This window comes from Pygocentrus nattereri, chromosome 8 (assembly GCF_015220715.1).
Source record: "Pygocentrus nattereri isolate fPygNat1 chromosome 8, fPygNat1.pri, whole genome shotgun sequence".
Lineage (NCBI taxonomy): Eukaryota > Metazoa > Chordata > Actinopteri > Characiformes > Serrasalmidae > Pygocentrus > Pygocentrus nattereri.
This window is the reverse complement of record NC_051218.1, coordinates 3,146,732-3,167,521: the sequence shown is the minus strand read 5'-3', so window position 1 is coordinate 3,167,521 and position 20,790 is coordinate 3,146,732. Positions and strand designations below refer to the sequence as shown.

Below are 20,790 nucleotides of genomic sequence, written 5' to 3'. Positions count from 1 at the left end.
AGAGAGAGCAGTCACGGAGGAGTAGGAGGTGGTGGTGGGACGTTTCACAGGAAACTGGAGGGAGAGAGGAGAGTTTATATGGTGTAGAATGTAGAGGGGGAGGAGTTTCATCTTTCATATTTACTCCAGCTGGAGTTTATACATTTTTGGACATGTCCCTGAATCAGCACATATCAGGTTTATCAGTAAGCCGATGAGTTTGACCATAAGTTGTCAGGTTCAGCTCCAGATTGTATCATGATGACTGACAGTGAGAGGTTTAGTGTGTTTAGTGTGCAAAACTGGCCCAGTACAGTGCTTGTGCCCCTCTTCCCTTTATTACACTGGAATAAACTCTCCCTTTATTACACTGGAATAAACTCTCCCTTTATTACACTGGAATTAGCTCTCTTGCTATATTGTTAGCAGACTGCTTTACAGAAAAATGCAGTTTATTTGTTGAACAAACAATATTATGTAGCTAAAGTCACTTTGCTAAGTGGGGTTGCAGTTATTTCCTAATTGGCTGTTTATTAGCTGTTTATTACCTGGTAACTTCAGCCTTTAATGTTAAAAATGTGGCTCCTAGATAACACTTGGTAACACTTTCTATGAATGTCAGGTTTGTAAGCATCTATAAACACCTTCATAACATGTTATAATGCATTCATAAGGCATCATAAACATGGCTACAAATATTTATAAAAAATTTCACGTTATAGCCATGTTTATTATGCATTATGAATTGTTAATATAATGTGTTATAAGTAGTGTCCATAACAAATTATAAGAGCTCATAAGCTGTACTAGCCCACTCTCAGTAAAGTGGAGCGTCCTGGACTAAAGCCTCCTCCAGGGTTCAGACTGAGGCTTCAAGTTGAAGAATTTACTGAAGGATTTACTGAAACACTAAAACACAATAAAGCTCATTACAGGCTTCAAATGTCAGAGTTTAAACTAGAGCAACATCAGAGTTTCACCCAATGTGGGAAAGTCAATGTTCACCACTGTTAATGTTCACCACTGTTAATGTGCACCACTGTTAATGTTCACCACTGTTAATGTTCACCACTGTTAATGTGCACCACCGTTAGCCTGGCACTCACTTAACACTGCATATCCAATATTAGACTGTGTGGAGCCTCTGAATATTCAGGACTGAAGCCCCAAAGATGCAGCCCTAAAATAATTGGAAATCTGTCTTTACCCTCTCTAAGCTGGGACTGGCTTCTTTGGCACTGACAGTATAACATGTTATTAACACTACTTATAATGCATTATTTTAACAATTCAAAATCTATAATAAACATGGCTATAAAGTGCAATTCAGTGTAATTCTTTTGTATAAGTATTTATAACCATGTTTATAATGCCTTATGCATGCATTATAACATGTTATAAATGTGTTTCTAGATGTTTACAAGCGTAACATTCATAGAAAGTGTTACCAGGGCTTCCTTGGCCTTTGTCAGCATGTTGCTGTCGATTACCGCTGCTACACTCTGCTGCAGCACTCTCTCACTCTGGCAGTGTCAAAGCAGTACATTTTGCTCAAAAGATGTAATTTTGTTGCACAAATCGTCCCTTTCGCCTTCACCTCGCTCTGTTTTCCACCGCTCGTCAGATGTCTTATTACTCGGTACTGGATTTTGGCAGTGAGGAAGTAAGTTGTAGTCAGATTGTGTGATTGCAAGTATATTGAAGATATAATTTGTGTGAGCTGCTCTCAGCATATCTGTCTCTAGCGTTCTCTCTCTGTCTCAGTCTAAGATAGAGTGGCCCACTAGGAATTCTCCTATAGTAGTCCATAATGGCCAGTTCTAAAGATTATACTTGTACATCATTTTCCATATAACTATGATAAACACATAGCACTTAAAGCTCTCAGACAGGGGTCAACAGGTCATTTGTTATTGATTACTGCATTCACACATACTGAATCATGTAGATTTGCTAGTTCTAGTGGTTCTGTTGGGGTAAGGAGTACCTTCACCATCTCTTCATAGCTCTGTTTAGCTTAGGGATCCACTAAATACAATGCAGTTAGTTACAGTTACAGTTTATTAGGTCTCCACTACCCCATTCATCATTTCTCAGTTTCTGACCACAGGAGCACTGGACTGGGCTGCACCAGATTTTGCATAGGTTTGTACTTAATTGTGGGCGTGAAGTCTTTACTAAGTCCTCAGTTACAGTAGTTACAATTCAAACTACTTTTACCAAATTTGGTTACACCGCAAATCCGCAAGTCATGTCTGAACTAGAAACAGCTAACGAATGCATACAGGACTGAGCGAAAGTCTTAGGCACCCGAGACACAGTTTCAAAATCTATTTATTTGTGTAGTTTGTGTTTATTTGCTGAGAAAAGTGTTAATATTTGAATAAACAAAATTTATAGAATATTAATTAATGATTTATATATTTATATACAATAATATTTACCCATCTCCAAGCGTCTCCTCGAGGAAGTCCAGTATTATATGTAGTTAAAAAGCAGCTCCTGGTTTGACCAATCAGTGCTCAGTAAATTGAGCTCATGATATAATTGATGATATTAACGAGTCTCTGTGGCGGCTGTGAAGGTGTCCAGTAAAAATATGGACCCGAGGAATTCTTGTTACTTCTTATTGTTTTTCTGTTTATTTGAATTATGAATACGACTTTATTCTACTGTATATTGTGATAAACTCACTGCTGAGGTACATCGTTTAAAAATTTGCTTAGATGCCCAAAACTTTCGCACAGTACTGAATGTCGCTTTAACACGATGATAACATGTTTAGAACCGATCGGTAAACCTGTTGCCATGGAAACGCGACAGCAGCTTGCACTGACTTTTTTAATGGACTAAATATCCAGCATAGAAAAGAAGGATATGTACGAGTTAAACTGTATAAAGCTAAGATTTTACAGCCGCTGCCTGTTTATCCTTTAATATTTCACTGGGAAACCAAATGTGCATCTTTTTAAATGCCGGTTTCTGGCTGACCGACACAACAGCAGCCTCAGTTTAGCCGTTTGGGCTGCTGAGTCTCTCTGAGCTGGAGCTGTGGGTGTTGAGCTTCATGCTCAGAGTTTAAACCAGGGTGATGATTAGAGCCGCAAGTAAAATCACAGCATACAGAATGTTTAGCTTTGTTAACCAAAACAGTCATGTTTTTGGTCTTTTTTGTGTCTTCTGTGTGGTTTCTGCTCAGGGGGAGGAGTGAATATGCTGTAGGGATTTAGCTCAACGTTAAAACTAGGTCCTATGGTGCGACCCATAACGCATAAACCTGAGCTTAGTAGACGCTTACATGCTGGTGCAGCTGACAGTTTTACAGATATTATTTGGGTGATGGATCATCCTCAGCACATCAGGACACTGACAGGGTCGTGTGTGTGGTGCTGGTACGAGTGGATCAGACACAGCAGCGTGGCTAGGTTTTTCCGTACATCAGTGTCACTGCTAGGTTAAGAATGAAATGTTTACCGCCTGAAAGCATCCAGCCGAGAGCAGCGCTGTGATTAGAAACTGGCCATTTATGAAGGACTATACAAACTAGGCATTGTGTGAGATGTGCTAGAGTCTCTGAGCTGAACACCAACAAGGTGGAAGCACAAAGAGAGGGGTTTCTAATAAAGTGGCCACTGTGTAGTGCCTTGGTAGTATCTTCTATTGCTTTCCTTCTTTTGCTCTTTTGGTGAAAATGCTTGCATTGTAGTCACAAAGCAGTTTCTAGTGTAATCTGAGCAGGGCAGGGTACATATTGGACAGGTGTGGACAAGACAAGATGTTCAGTATGACATGGTTTGTTAGGGAGGACAGTCGCAATTGCTGTCCTCAGAGCCGTGCGTCAGTGTCCTTGTTCTTTTCTGTGGAAGAAAACGGGGTGGCCAAATGCCATTAAAGTGGGAGTTCACAATGGTAGAGCAAGGAAACTGCTATTGATTCAGACAGATCAATCAGGCTGTAAAGCACAGCACTCAAAGTGTGGTCCACCACCCTACAATGTCCAGCCAGCACTGCTGGGAGGTCAAAAACTGGGCATTATTAAAGGGCTAGAGGATGGATAACAAACTACGCATCAACAGTCTCTGTTTGTACACCAGAAAAGTGTAGCAAAGGGTTTCTAACAATGTGTCCAGGGGGATATTAAAGCAATAAGCCACAAGAGGCTGTGGGTTACTGTGATTTTATCATGGGGACGGCTGTTTGGAATTCTTTGGAATGACTTGAAGCCTAAAATTCCATTGCCCGTGATAAAATCGGAGTAACGCACTGCTTCGAGTGGCTTATTGCTGTTACAAAACGGCTGCCAACAAAAAATATATTAAAATACTCAATGTTTTAGATAATTATTTAAGTTATTATTAACAAAAAAGTATTCCAGCAATCACTGTAAAAATGATTTCATGATTTTTAAAATCTTTTTCCCGTATAACAGTGAACATATGATGACACAGCACTGTTTAATGCAAATACTTTCAGTTTATAAATACTTTTGTTCGCCAAATTACCACCGCGAGTCGTCCGCCACTCTGATGATGCCACTTTTCTCACACTGGGGCTGAATCTCAAATGCCGCCCTGTCCCCTACATAGTGCACTAGGAATAGGAATAGGCAATCCAATGCTGACTCCTGCAGCTCAACAGAGCAAAATATGGTCATTTGGGATTCATCCACATTCACACCCGACAGGCAGTCACTATTTGACAGCAGAAGCTAGAATTCCTCGATGTTACACAGCACACTATTTGGCTCAGGAGTAAGGAGCCGTTTGGGATTCAGCCTGGGTTTGATGCTACATTTGAAAGCGTGTAACTCATTCAGGTGACATTCCTGAGACTTCTATATTGCCGTTTTTCAGGGAATCATATCGTGAGTACTTTAAGTGAAGCCTGTGACATTAATGTTGGGGTTGTTAAGCATGTTTGCTCTCTTTTAGCCTGTTAGCCAGCTGACCAGCCTAGTTGTAGTAAAGAGAATAAGTTGTCAGCCCTTCAGTTTGAACAGAAATGGGTTCTTACTTCATCAGTTCACTCCGATCAGCATTAGAGCCAAAGACTGATCCATTAACAGCAGAAGGGTTTTTCGTGCCGTGGTGCAGTGATGCAGAGTTCAGCCTCTGTGAGGCGGTCATAGCTGCGGTATAGCATGGACGTTACAACGGCTTTGAACGTGGAACTCTCTGTTTCATAGAGAGCGATATACTGCATATCTGAACATAGTCCATGTTCATCCATCCATGCATGCATCCATTTTCTAAGCCGCTTCTCCGTCAGGGTCGCGGGGGGGTGCTGGAGCCTATCCCAGCAGTCGTCGGGCGGAAGGCAGGATACACCCTGGACAGGTCGCCAGTCCATCGCAGGGCACACAGACAGACAGACACAGACAGTCACTCACACCTAGGGGCTGACTGCATGTCTTTGGACTGTGGGAGGAAACCGGAGAACCCGGAGGAAACCCACGCAGACACGGGGAGAACATGCAAACTCCACACAGAGAGGACCCTGATCACCCGGCCGGGGAATCGAACCCAGGCCCTCCTCGCTGTGAGGCGACAGCGCTACCCACCACGCCACCGTGCCGCCCGTCCATGTTCATATGTTCATAACCATGTTCATCTGCTATCATTTTAGGACATCGAGCTCCGCTCATCTGTTTCAAATTCAGATTTAGATGAGCCGGGGCTGTGGGCAGAAAGAGAGAATATACAGTATACCCCTGGGCCCTGAAACGGTGACATAGATTTGGGCATTTGCCCGTTAAATGGATTAACAGTGGAGGTTGACTCGTGTTTGAGCGAGCACTGCACCTGATCCCCTCACTCCGGGCTGATTTACACCTCACTGAGTTTGACTGCAGCCAAAACAGTGTTGTGTCGAGGGCGCCAGCGTTTAGGGCACGGCAGAAAGAGTGGCACTTTTTTTTTAATTTTCTATATTTCTGCCGAGGTTTGACCTTAAACTTCACCACATTTTCACACACGTCCTCATAACAGATAAAGAGAATCAAATTAAACAAATGGGACAAAAATATTAGACGTTTTCAGCTTATTTGCCTGGTTTTGTAACCTGTGCCTGATGGGCATCAACAACTCTTCTTCTCAGGTCCTCAGAAATCTGTGGGTCCCACTTTACATTGGGTGTCTCTAATAACTGTGTAGTTAGCTGTGAATAGCATGCAATAACATTGTAACTACTGATGATTTAGGCACTGTTACAGACGGGTTACATAACTACAGCTTGTGGAATTATGCATGTGTATCTACTTCAGTTTTGCCTCGTGTAATTACACAAGTGTATCTTGATAGTTGTAATAGCCTATTCTCTCTCATGTAATTAGACAAGGGTAATAACATAAATGTGATTAGGTTTGTAATCAGAGTGGAACAGCAGGTGTCCCTTTATCTTAAAACAATACCTACATAACAAATACACCACTTATTGTACTTAGAGTAACTTTAACACTGCACTGCAGGACAGTTCCTGTGTAGAACATACACTTGTTTATTTACATGAAGCAAAACAAGTTGATACACATATGTAGCTGTGCTGTAATCCTTTGTAACAGTACCTAAATCGTCAGTAGTTACATTGTTGTTGTATGTTATTAATGTGTAATTACATAGTTATTAGGGACACTTAATACAAACTGGGGCCAATCTTTGTTCACGGCATGATGCACTTCCACAAACGTGTTGTGATGATCTGACTGTGAGAGACCCCTGTCTATAAATAAAACGGGGTGGTCAGTCATCCTCGATTGCCATCCCATTGGATGAAAACACCTGACTCTAATTCCATCAAATGATCCGCTAATCCTAAAAGATCCCATACTTTTGCCACTCACAGGAATGTAATGTTGGACCATTTTCTTCAATTCTTAAATCACCAAGTCTTATATTCTTGTCTCATCTGTTTACTTTGGTCCTCTTTGTCTACTATTAGGGCTCGTGTGTGAAAAACGGAAGTTTTAGGTCAAATTTATGCAGAAAATTTTAGAAAGTTCACAAACTTCCAAGCACTACTGGACATTCTGGCAGCAAAATCCCATCCAACCTAAAAAGGCTGACTTGTAGCACACGCGTCATTTTTTAAAAACACCTCATTTCTATCCAGCCCAGTTTCGATTGGCTACAATAACATCATCTAGCTCAGTAGTGACCAGTTTAAAATAAAAAAATCAACATTATGCATGGACATGAAACATACACTGATCAGGCCTGACATTGACCTCCTTGCTTCTGCGCTCATTGTCCACTTTATCAGCTCCACTTACTGTATAGCTGCACTCTGTAGTTCTACAGTTACAGACTGTAGTCCATCTGTTTCTCTGATACTCTGTTACCCTCTTCTTCAGTGGTCAGGACCCCCATGGACCCTGACAGAGCAGGTACTATTTGGGTGGTGGGTCATTCTCAGCACTGCTGTAACACTAACATGGTGGTGGTGTGTTAGTGTGTGTTGCGCTGGTCTGAGTGGATCAGACACAGCAGTGCTGCTGGAGTTTTTAAACACCTCAGCGTCCTATGACCACTGATGAAGGACTAGAGGATGACCGACACACACTGTGCAGCAGCAGATGAGCTGTCGTCTCTGACTTTACATCTACAAGATGGACTGATGAGGTAGGAGTGTCTAATAGAGTAACAGTGAGTGGACACAGTCTTTTTAAACTCCAGCAGAACTGCTGTGTCTGATTCACTCAGACCAGCACAACACACACTAACACACCACCAGTGTCAGTGTTACTGCAGTGCTGAGAATGATCCACCACCCAAATAGTACCTGCTCTGTGAGGGTCCACGGGGGTCCTGACCACTGAAGAACAGGGTAAAAAGGGGCTTTTTGGGAGTGTTTTCTTTCTGGTCTGTTTGTGAACAGAGAATTTTTTTTGTTTGTTTATTATTATATATGTCAGTCTCTAAATGTTTCTCTGTCTTTTTAGCCCTTTGAGTTAACTTTGCAGTTTCGTTTTTACCTGCTTGCCCGTCCAGTGTGTGTTCCTCTAAGTTACCCACTTCTTTTAGGCGTTAGAGATGCCTCATTTTTTTTAAAAGTGACATGGAAACACTGGGGGCGCAGACAGATGACAGGCCTATCCAAGCAAACAGGGACAGAATGAATGTATCTGTTTTCTTTGAGTGCTGTCACTTTCTTATGGTCAATCAAATAAATAAGCCAAGGTCAGATTTATTTTCTAAGCCCTCCAATCATTTATTAGCAACTGCTGCTGTCCACCATTGCCTCAAGCCTTCAGGTTGTTATCTGTGCGCCAGTGTTTGAATTTGGAGCTCCAGTTTTGGTCAAAAGATGTGGCACCTGTGGAACTTAGATAGAGGAGAATGTTTTCCATCCATTTAAAAAAAAGTCATCCGGAAATTTGGAACTTACAGTGCTCTTTTACTCAAACGCAAACATCAAGTCATCAAAGGTAAGACACACATGGTCTGTGAACATAAACGCTATGGCAGTACGCTTTAGCCTCAGATGTTTAGCTTTCAAGTTTGCTGTGTTGTTTATCCTCGTCTTTGTACATCTGAGTTGTCTGATTTGAACTTAGGCCGAAGCTGTGCCTGCGGTGGAGACGTGCTAAGTGTGCTGCGGTACTGATTGTGTTTACTTGAGTCCAGCATTTTGGGTGGTGTGTAGAGTCTTGCTGCTGATTTGCATCACCATTGGGCTGAAGAGTCAGAATACGTAGGGTGGCATCGGCTCTGCTGTCAGGAATAGATTGTACCCTGATGTTATGACAAACCAGGACACAGCACGCCTGGATGTTGTGTTTACCAACTTGGTCTGCCGCTGTTTCACAGGCCTTTCTGTATTTCTGCCCACGCCACTGGTAAACGCCCCCTAAAACGGGCGTGTTGCTAATCATTTGTTCATTTGTGGTGAGTTTCTCCTCTAAAAGGACGTATTATGGGTTAGAGCTGGAAAAACAAGCCTCAGATCGGCTGAAAGCAGAGCACAGTTAGGTGGTGTGGAGGCTGCAGCTGGATTTGGAGGAGAATAGGGTCAAATACCAGAGGAGTTAATTCTTCCCTTTTAAAATGACATCTAATTAGATGGGTTTTTTTGTAGTGGCAGTGAGTAATTGGCATGGCCCACTTACAGTAGGCCACGCTCGCTCATCATCAGAAACCCCGTCGAGTGACAAGATTCACACACCCCCAGAAACGCACGCGCACACACACGCTGTCAATCAGGCGTTTGCTGTCAAACATGCTCAAATACACACTCTCTCACCCGGCTCTTCCGCCTCTCTCTCTCTCTCCCTCGCTCTTTCTGCCTCCACCCACTCTCTCTCATACATGCACACTTCTGTCTTTCAGGCTCATCTTTACATACACATATACATGCACACTGATGCAGACAAGCTCCAATTGATCTATCCATGCTCCACCCACAAATGCCTTCTTTCATAGCAACTGTTGCCAGGCTGGACAAGCTTTACAGAACATTGGCAAACTGATGATAAACTGCAGCAGGGCGTATACATGCACCTTATAATCCAATCATAATCCGATTTCTGCAGCTATCCAATTATTCAAATGGTCATGTAAACACCACACTCCCATCTAGAAATCGGATGAAGAAATCTGATAAAGAGGCTGGATTTTAGCTCAGGAAACAGATTTCTCGGCATATGTATTGGATTTCTCAGTCTGCACATGCCTGAGATCAGACGGTGGATGTCGTGGGACGCAACAAAACTCTGTTAGAGTGACACTGAAACCAAACTGAAAGGAAAGTATGTTCGTATTTTCAGTCCTGGATGAAGTCCACAAACTATGTACTGGAGTTAAAAGTAGAGACACCCAAGGTAAAATATCACTCCAGTAAAAGTAGAAGTTCCTCCCTTTAGACCTCCACTTAAGTAAAAGTACTAAAGTATTTACCTTCAAATGTACTTAAGTATAAAGTAAAAGTACTAAAAGAGTAATTCATTTAACACAACTTAGTTCCAAGTTTAAGTTGAATAAAAACTGGCTTTAAACTCAGGATCACAGATGAGCTCCTTTACTATGTTGATCTGTAGGCGTCTGTTCATAAACATAAACCAGCCCAAACTCATTTACTATAAAATGAAATGGTGTTTGTAGAAATTCAGAAAAAAGCAGCGTCAGTCTCGACTGCATATGTGGACATATTTCTATATTGAGCTCTATTTACACAAAGTTAGGTTAGTTCATCATTTATGTTGAACAGACTCTCCCAAAGTTTTACGCTGCTGCGCTGACGTTGAACCGCGTGCTGCACTGGGTCGGTCTGACCAACAGGTCAAAACCAGCTCTAAACAAAGTGACCGCTGGGCCCTGATTGGTGCTCTGGCTTTGCGCTTCTTTCGTTTTGACATGTTACGTTTTTATACACACAGAAACCAAAAGGAACGACAGATTTCTCAAAATGTAGGAGGAAAAAGTCGGATATTAGACTCTGAAATGTAGTGGAGTGAAAGGAGAAAATCGCCCAGAACGGAGAAACTTCAGTACAGATACACCAAAAATACTAAAGTACAGAAACTAATTACATTTACTCAGATACTCAGTTACTGTCCAGCAATGCATATTATCACGAAGTTTGCAAACAAAGTTTGCATTTTACATTATGTTTACGTCACGTCTTCTTCTGTGAGTTTATTGGGTGGTTGCAATGTAGAAATCTGATTACTGTCTGACTCATGTAGACCCAGAGTTTCCCATTACCTGATTACTCAAGTGCATGTAAACGTGTTGATTGGATTACTGACGAAATCAGATTTTCTGCTGGGATTGGATTAATGAGTGTGTTTAAATGCACTCAGTGAGTCTGAAAGTGCAGTTTCTGCTGTTTAATCGTGATTTCTCAGCGCATTCATCTGACACAAACATGATCTAACTAAGTTGGTACCTTTATTGTCATTATACTTACAATTAAGTTCTTTCTTCACATATTCCAGCTTAGAAAGCTGGGGTCAGAGCACAGGGTCAGATGAACCCCATGATTGGACCAGATGGGGTTCAGTGCCTTGCTCAAGGGCAAGTCAATCAATCACCCAGAGCTCTAAATACTACAAGCTGAAAACTTGTAGCTTTTCATTTAGTATCTAAAAACCCACCTCAGTCGCATTTTATCCTTACTCTGAGTAAACGAATCGATAATAATCCCCTACTGATCCTGCTGCTGATTGCTGGCTTGGACGTTCACTCTGAAAAAACACAGTGCATTCAGCAATAAAGGAAGCCTCATCCATCCTTTACACCTGGGGTATCAAACCCAACCGCTAAATGGGCCGTATTCAAAAATCCCGACAAATCTTTGGGCCCCCTGTTTTATTTTAATTTTATTTTATTTTTTTTACATTTTTCCGTGACCCCAATTGGCCATTGTAACTACGACGGCAAAACATAGCCACTGAATACTTGAACAATTAAATTTTAAAAATAAATACATTTATTTATTTATTATTAATTATTAACTTTATACAATAGACTGCATTAAACTTGCTTAAATGATCTCAATGTACCGTAGGGTTTTTACAACTCCCCGTTAAACCACTTGAACTGAGCACCTGGCAACATTCTTGTTTTTGTGGTGCTGCCTCATTGCAGTGCATGCTGGGAAATGTAGTGCAGCTCATAGTGAAGTGGACTAATATTAATAGAATATTAAAATAATTTAGTGGGCCAAACAGGATTGTGCCACAGGCCTGTGTTTTTGTGATTCACACGTGGGATTTTCACAGTGACAGAAATCATGATGGCGCCGATTTTTTGCTTTTCTTCCCCAGAACCATTAGCCTACTGTGTTTGTAGCACACAGAGGAATTAGACCTCCGCATTTAACCCATCCGTGCAGTGAAACACCACACACACACACCTGTGAACAGCGAGCACACACACACTTACCTGGAGTGGTGAGCAGCCCTATCCGCAGCTCCCGGGGAGCAGTTGGGGGGTTAGGTGTCTTGCTCAAGGGCATTTCAGTCATGTACTGTCGGCTCAGAGGACCGAACCAGTGACCTTCTGGTCACAAGGCTGGTTCCCAAACCTCGACTGCCCCTTTCTTCTGCACACAGATATGTTTCACGGTCACTCCAACTCTTCGGGAGGTAGATTTAAACAAATGAATCAAATTCTCAGGATGAAATTCTCAGTATTTGGGTTTAAATGCTGGGCTACTGAGCTTGACTGTGGTGTTGCAGCTAATTGCACCTAGGCAGGTTGGAAACAACAATTAGGAATTTGACACCATGATGACGTTATACAACAAAAAAACTACACCAGGAACCCTGTTTTTCCCAGGAACGTGCTTCATAAAGTTTCAGCTTCAGAAAACCGTAAAGTTTACAAGTGTGTTAGGTTTTTATGGCTGTTAACAACGGTTGGTTTATTTTGAAGAAGGAAAAATAAGTCATACTTAAATATGTAGACCAAACTTAAATCTGTTCCAAAAATGTGCGATCACACGTGAAAACGTGTTTCCGTGTTAAAAAATCATGTGACGACTTGTAAATACATGTTATATTTATACACTTCACATGTGAAACATGTGGATATTCCGGTAAGGGTGTCTCTATTGCTAGCACGTTAATGCTGGAGGAATAATCGCTTCATATTCCTGATATGTGTGTTATGATCAGTTTCCTCGGCCGAGAAGCGATATTTCACATGGCTGATGCCGCGAACGTCATGAAGGGGGAAAAAGGGGACTGGAGGGGTCCGCCTTCGTCAGAAGGCTGCCCCTGATTGATCAGAAGCTCTGTCCTGATTGGTCCAAGAGCTGTTTATGATTCGAAATGCCAAACAGCAGAGGTTGCCATAGCGATGCAGCTTAATGAAAAGTCATCACTGCTTCGAGGGACAGAGCCGGGGATCTTCACAGCGTTAATTATCACACAAATGAAATAAGTTTTGTTTAAAATTTAATTTAATATTAAAGCAACACTTTGAATTTTTGTGTTTTCAGTTTTTCATTGTGTCAAATGATTTTTTTGTCAAAGGTGTGTAAAGATAGATGGATGCACGGCTAAATGGATGGATGCATAGACTGGATAAATAAGCTTTATTGATCCCCAAGGGGAAATTTGGGGGCAACCGTAGCTGAACAACACAATACAGACACAGAAAAGCTCCCAAAAGCTGCTGCAGAAGAATGCATTTGTGGGCGGAGCCGAGATAGGTCAGTCCTCCCGATCTGGTCTCAGATCAGCGTTAAAAAAAGTGGGAGTTTTCATCACGTTGTGCTAAGTCTGGCAACCAGCGAAAGCTGTGAATATGTTTTTGGCCCCCATAGCTGCATGCGCTGCTCGAATGGGATCCATCCCTAGTTACGGCACTGGTTGCTATGGCCATGACCGTATGGTGTATGTGTGTGTGTGTGTGTGTGTGTGTGTCTTCTCTGTGGTGTATTAGATAATATGTTCGCTCCTCAGAGTCTCCGAGGGAAACTGAAGCAGCTGCAGTCAGTTCCGATGTCATTGGGTAATTGCAGGTTGGTGCTTGGCTGTGATGGCTGAGGACGAACTCTCGTCATGCTGGCAAAGGCTGGGAAGAACAGAGGGAACATACTTATCTTGTAGGCTGTGTCAAGCCCTGTGCATGCATTGCAGGGCTGTCACTACCGATTTTATTAATAGTCGAGTGATGTAAGGATAATTTTGATGATCATTTGAGTTCACTTTCACTCCACATGCTCCAAACAACAAGATAAACTAGGTGGCCTTTAAAAATACATCGTGCAGAAGGATCTGTAAAAACAGCAAGGCCTTCGTTGTATTTTGAGCTTCACACCATTTCAATGTGAGACAGGTCTGGTCTGCAGGCAAGCCAGCCTAGCACATTGTAAGATGCAGAATGTGACTTAGTGTTGTCATGTTGAAAGAAGAACAGACATGCTTGAGTAGGTATTATCTAGAAGGCAGCATATTGCTGTTTTTTGGAAGATGGTAACTTTACAGGAGAAGGAAAAAACATGCTTTACCTTGAATGTAAGTTAATGGAACCAGACGTTTTTCCAAGCAATTTTGGGCTGTTTCTGTTGGTCCATTCTTCGTGAAATTTTCAAACAATGTAAAGGACAACAGGCACTTTCAAATCATGCCAAAAAGTGAAAAACAACAAAAATCGAGATACAAGGTTTTCTTCCAACTGCAGCAACATGTTGCTCCAAAATATGTTTATAAACTGACATAGTTGTGGTGTGTTAGTGTGTGTTGTGCTGTTATGAGTGGATCAGACACAGCAGTGCTGCTGGAGTTTTTAAACACTGTGTCCACTCACTGTCCACTCTATTAAACACTCCTACCTCGTCGGTCCACCTTGTAGATGTAAAGTCAGAGACGACAGCTCATCTGCTGCTGCACAGTTTGTGTTGGTCATTATCTAGTCCTTCATCAGTGCTCACAGGACGCTGTTGGCTGGATGTTTTTGGTTGGTGGACTATTCTCAGTCCAGCAGCGACACTGAGGTGTTTAAAAACTGTAGCAGCACTGCTGTGGCTGATCCACTCAGACCAGCACCACACACACTAACACACCACCACCACATCAGCGTTACTGCTGAGAATGATCCACCACCCAAATAGTACCTGCTCTGTGAGGGTCCATGGGGGTCCTGACCACTGAAGAACAGGGTAAAAGGGGGCAGAGAAATAGATGGACTACAGTCTGTAATTGTAGAACTACAAAGATGTGCAAGTTACTCTCCTCGTCGGCACAGAGAGTCAGTTTGAAGGCTTGACTTGTCAGACCACAGTGCACGTTTCCACTTTCAGATGAGCTTGAGTTTGGAGAAGTGGACTCAGAGGTCACAGGTGTCCAGTAGTGGTTTTTGGCCTTGTCCTTTTGTGCATGGGGACATCTCCAGATCCTCTCGGCCTTCTGTTTATATAATATATACTTTTATACACCCACTGTCCACTTTACTACAAACCCCTACATTCTACTTCCACTCACTGGCCACTTTATTAGAAGTACCTGCCTTGTGTGTGTCCATTCACTGGCTACTTTATCAGCTCCGCCTACTTTATAGCTCCACTATGTAGGTGTACAGCCACAGACCGAAGTCTATGCACAGGTGCCGCATTTTATCTTCCCCCTTTCTGCCTCGTTTGTCAGTGGTCAGTCTGTGACCACAGGACCGCTGTTGTGCAGGTAATATTTGGGTGGTGGTTCGTTCTCAGCACAGCAGTGACACTGATATGGTAGTGTGCGTGATCCTGGGACGAATGCAGTGTGTGGTGGGGTATCGGCTCACATCAGTATCACTGCTAGTTTCACACAAGAGCAGCTCTGTGATCAGAAACTGACCCTGGATTTAATAATGTTGGATGGATTAATCAAATCATCTCTCCTTGATATGTAATATTTAAGAATGGACATAATAAAGTAATAATGTGGTTGAACATGTTAAAAATAATTAAAAATAAGTTGCTCAAAAATGTCAAATAAATGTATTTATTATGGAAACAGTGCTGGGCTTCCTTTTCTTTGCTGTATAACAAATCAGGCATAATACAAAAAATATTACCTTTTGTTTATTGGGCCAAAATTTAGCAAGCAGTTGTCAACAATAAGCTATTTGGAGCAAGATACAGCATATTTCCAAAGGTTTTCACTCACCCATCCAAATCATTGAATTCAGGTGTTCCAGTCACTTCCGTGGCCACAGGTGTATAAAGCCGAGCCCCTAGGCCTGCAGACTGCTTCTACAGACATTAGTGAAAGAATGGGTCGCTCTCAGGAGCTCAGTGAATTCCAGCGTGGTGCCGTGATCGGACGCCACCTGTGCAGCAAGTCCAGTCGTGAAATTTCCTCACTACTAAATATTCCACAGTCCACTGTCAGTGGGATTATAACAAAGTGGAAGCGATTGGGAACGATAGCAACTCAGCCGCGAAGTGGTCGGCCACGTAAAATGACAGAGCGGTCAGCGGATGCTGAGGGGCATAGTGCGCAGAGGTCACCAACTTTCTGCAGAGTCAATCACTACAGACCTCCAAACTTCATGTGGCCTTCAGATCATCTCAAGAACAGCGTAGAGAGCTTCATGGAATGGGTTTCCATGGCCGAGCAGCTGCAGCCAAGCCTTACATCACCAAGCGCAATGCAAAGCGTGGAATGCAGTGGTGTAAAGCGCCGCCACTGGACTCTAGAGCAGTGGAGAAGAGTTCTCTGGAGTGACCAATCACGCTTCTCCGTCTGGAAATCTGATGGACGAGTCTGGGTTTGGTGGTTGCCAGGAGACGGTACTTGTCTGACTGCATTGTGCTGAGTGTAAAGTTTGGTGGAGGGGGGATCATGGTGTGGGGTTGTTTTTCAGGAGTTGGGCTCGGCTCCTTAGTTCCAGTGAAAGGAACTCTTAAAGCTTCAGCCCCAAGAGATTTTGGACAATTTCATGCTCCCAACTTTGTGGGAACAGTTTGTGGGAACAGCCCCTTCCTGTTCCAACATGACTCCGCACCAGTGCACAAAGCAGGTCCATAAAGACACGGATGAGTCAGTTTGGTATGGAAGAACTTGACTGGCCTGCACAGAGTCCTGACCTCAACCCCATAGAACACCTTTGGGATGAATTAGAGCGGAGACTGTGAGCCAGGCCTTCTCGTCCAACATCAGTGTCTGACCTCACTGATGATGATCCACCACCCAAATAGTACCTGCTCTGTGAGGGTCCATGGGGGTCCTGACCACTGAAGAACAGGGTAACAGAGTATCAGAGAAACAGATGGACTACAGTCTGTAACTGTAGAACTACAGAGTGCAGCTATACAGTAAGTGGAGCTGATAAAGTGGACAATGAGTGTAGAAATCTTGTGCTATTGGCTGAAAAAGTAATAGCACAGCTAGAATTCCAGTGAAACCATGTCAGTAACAAAGTCACATAGCTGACCAGTAATTGCATTCATGTTTATGGATTAGATTCCTACAAAAATGCCTCCACCAAATTTTTCAATCCGGTAGATATAATTACATTGGCATTCAGTAAATGTTTTCTGAATGGCGTGGCTTTTCCATTTCTGATTGCTGAGCTCGAATCTTTGGGATATTTATTTGCTTTGCAACGGCAGGTTATAAATAAACCTGTGGGTGAGACTATTCATGTGCCGCCTTAACCGATATCTAATACTTAGTGGACCTGCTTCTATACAGCCTGTTTTGCATAAATACCTCAGCCCACATTGACTTTTTTTTTTCCCTCCCAAAAATAAGCCACGGAGCAGCGCTTATGTAATTATCATTGGTTGGAGCCAGAGGAGAAAATCTCTCTGGCTGGTTTGACAGCTGTTGTAAGTGCATTGGCAGTTCGGTTTGCTACAGGGGTATTAAAGTCCCATCTGACTTACTGGAAATAAGTGCCGCTATCACTCATAGCAGGGCTGCTGTATAGCTGAAGCCCTTGGAGGCTGTGCGATGAACTGCGGAGACGTTTGTCAGAGGCTGTTGTCGTCACTGTCTGGACATTTTCTAGTTGTGAAAATACGGCTGATATCACATGGCGGACGTGTAGTTTGCAGTCTTTTTTATTTTAAACTGTTTTATTGCATTTTTCATCTTGTTTTTTCAACAAGGGTGGGGAGAGGTAATGGTCTGCACTCTCAAATCATTTTCATAACTTATTTCTGCCCCTATGAGCATCTTCAGGAGAATATAGCCCCAGTATTTAATATATCGTTCATCAGAATGAAAAGCAAAGTATCAGCATGCTGTGCAGAAGCTTCAGGCATGTAAGAAAAGAAATATGAAGCAATCCATCTGTGCAGTGGCCATTTGTTTGTTTAAAAATCTGTTAATAAACACAGATAAACGAGTAAACAGTCGGTCGTGATTGTCCTGTGTGTGTCTGTGTTGGTGTGACTCTTTCCAAAGCCCTTCTCAAAGAAGTTCAGTATTTACAGTTACCATCTAAAGCCTGTACTCAACAATAATGGTTCTTCAAATGTTCTTTAGTAAAGAAAGAAAGTCGTTCTATCTAGAGCCTTGAAGCCTTTGCAGTTTTAAAGAGTGCTTTGCTTCTAGAAATAGTTCTTCATTTTGATGGATAGAAGATAATTCTAATTTTGGAAAAGGGTTCTGTATAGCAGCAAAAGGGTACATATATATATATATGTGTGTGTGTGTGTGTGTGTGTGTGTGTGTGTGTGTATATTTTATATATTTTTTTATATGACAAGACAGCAGTGCGTCCTGCTATGATGTCTGGTTTGGAGACTGTGGGTCTGTCTAAAAGACAGGAGGCTGAGCTGGAGGTGGCGGAGATGAAGATGCTGAGATTTTTGTTGGGAGTGACCAGGATGGACAAGATTAGAAATGAGCAGATCAGAGGGACGGTGAAGGTGGAGCAGTTTGGAGATAAAGCCAGAGAGGCCAGGTTGAGATGGTTTGGACATGTGTTGAGGAGGAATAGTGGATATATTGGGCAAAGAATGTTGGAGATGGAGCTGCCGGGCAGAAGGAGAAGAGGTAGACCTCAGAGAAGGTTTATGGATGTAGTGAAGGTGGACATGGAGATGGTTGGTGTGAAAGTAGAGGAGGCAGTGGATAGAGCAAGATGATCCGCTGTGGCGACCCCTAAAGGGAGCAGCCGAAAGAAGAAGAAGAAGATAATGAGGTTTTGTTAATTTTGCTGCACAGTTTGTATTTATTTCCTGCCGAGATTAACATGTGCCATAACTTTTGCACAGACCACATTTTATGTTTTTTTTTCTTTTTCTGTGTCTTAAATTCAGCAAATTTACAGTCATTGTGCATTAAAACGTGCAGCAGTGTTTCTGTAGAGGATGTGTAACTCATTTTCACTTAGAAAACCAACAGAGCACGTCGTTTGACAAGGGCACCACAGTTTGCATGCGACTGTATTCGTCTAACCCGCACTCGTCTATTCGCACTCAGACCTTTCTCAAAAACAAAAAAATCTCGTTACCTTTCACTTTCATTGTTTTAATGTAATGTTAATGTTTTGTTATACTGACATGAAAACAGACGTCGTGATGAGATTTTTTAAACTATTTTCAATTTCAAGTTGACTTTATATCAGTTCTTCAACGCAGAGACGCTGTTTAATTGCTGGCTGTAGTCATTTGAGATCTGTGGCTCTTTAAAACGTGACTGATGGCCCTCAACTGCAGATGAATAAAAATGATGAGTGTGGATTTTTCCGTTAATTCCTATAATTTGTAATCCTGCTTTTTACTCATTTTCATAATTGTTCATTTGCATAATTCTTAGGGCTTGAATGTTTAAAGAGCCTTGGGCCGGGCTCGTTTGAGTGGTGTCATGTCCCCGACTCCATTAGCTTTATAGCACTATTGCCAGACATTGAGCCACGACCATCTTTACAGGCACTGACGCACTTTTTATTGATGAGGACGTTCATTTTTATGTTTGTTTTTAAATGATTTGTGCAAATGGAGCTGGATATCAATATTTTTAAAGGCTCTGTTAGGGATCCCCAAATCTAGCATGCCAGTTTTGCATTGTAGCTCCTTAACATCCAGCCCTCCTCCACCAGGGCAGAGTGTATCACACAGCAGGCTGTTTATTGTCTTAAAATTTAAATGGAACAGGAATGAAGTCCCTCTTTTTTGTGAGAATTGGGTTAGGTTAGGCCGTAGTCTCTTGAGGAGAATGCTTATGTAGCACAGCAGGTTGTGAGCACTGCATGGTTCATATGGTGACGTGAGACCACGGAAAACAAGGAAAAATGAGAAAAGCCTGTAGTTCTGTTGGCTTGTTGGGTTGTCGGGTTGTTCTTTCTGCATTAAAATGTCTTCATTAAAATGTCAGTGGTAAAGCAGAACTCCATCAATTTTTAAAAACATGTATAATTCACTCTTTGAGATGTAAACAAAGTCAGTCTGAGTGGTTTGATGTGAAATGGCTCATTTGTAGAGAAACGGACTCAGATGTCTTCACAGTGGTGGTGATAGGAACCAGGGGTTGCCGTGTCTACAACACAGATATAGACATTTTATTTGCTATCCAGAAGCACCTGGATGGATGGATGGATGGATGGATGGATGGATGGATGGATGGATGGATGGATGGATGGATGGATGGATGGATGGATGAAAAATATCGCTGCTGTTGGAAGAAAACCTCATATCTGCATTTGTGACGTTTTTCAGGTTTTGACATAATTTGGAAATACCTGTTGGCCTTTCCATTGTACATAAATTTCATGATGAATGGACTAAAAGAAATGGCCCAAAATTACTTGGGAAAAATTCTGGTTCCATTGACTTACATTAAAAGTAAAGTAGGTTTTTTCATTGTCCTGTAAAGTTGCCATTTTGGAGATACGAGGTTTTTCTCCAACAGCAGCGATATGTTCACGTTCAGTGGTAATTTGCCTGCATGTACCTCTAACCATTTTAGTGGTAAAGCAAATTTAAGAAATGTATGTATAATTGGGTCTTTGAGATGTAAACAAAGTCATGCAGAGTGGTTTGTTGTGAAATGCTTAATTGTAGAGCCACTTATTGATTTCTTTGCAGTGGTGGTGATGGGAACCAGGGGTCGCAATGCCGACAGCACAAATATAGCCACTTTATTTACTATCCAAAACCATCGGTGAACCTACACGTCTCCTGAGTTTTAATATGTAATGATGTTGACGGTAAAATAATGGTCTGACAAATATGTTTGCTTAGTAGTATTTTGCCTGCATGTACCTCTCTGCCATGAGTGTGTATATAATATATGTTTGAGGCCAAAACTTTCTCGAAATCAGTGTCTCAGACATCACTCGGAGCTACTGGCTGTAATAACTCTCTTTGAGGGAGCTTTTAGAGGCATTAAACCCTTTAGACGTCTGGTTCCTATCACCCCCACTGTGAACA

General features: G+C 42.2%; 1 protein-coding gene across 6 annotated transcripts in view; it reads left to right on the top strand.

Annotated features, from left to right (window-relative positions):
* Positions 1-20,790, top strand: part of shank2b (SH3 and multiple ankyrin repeat domains 2b) — a 219,615-nt gene that overhangs the window by 104,068 nt on the left and 94,757 nt on the right. The window lies entirely within an intron of this gene.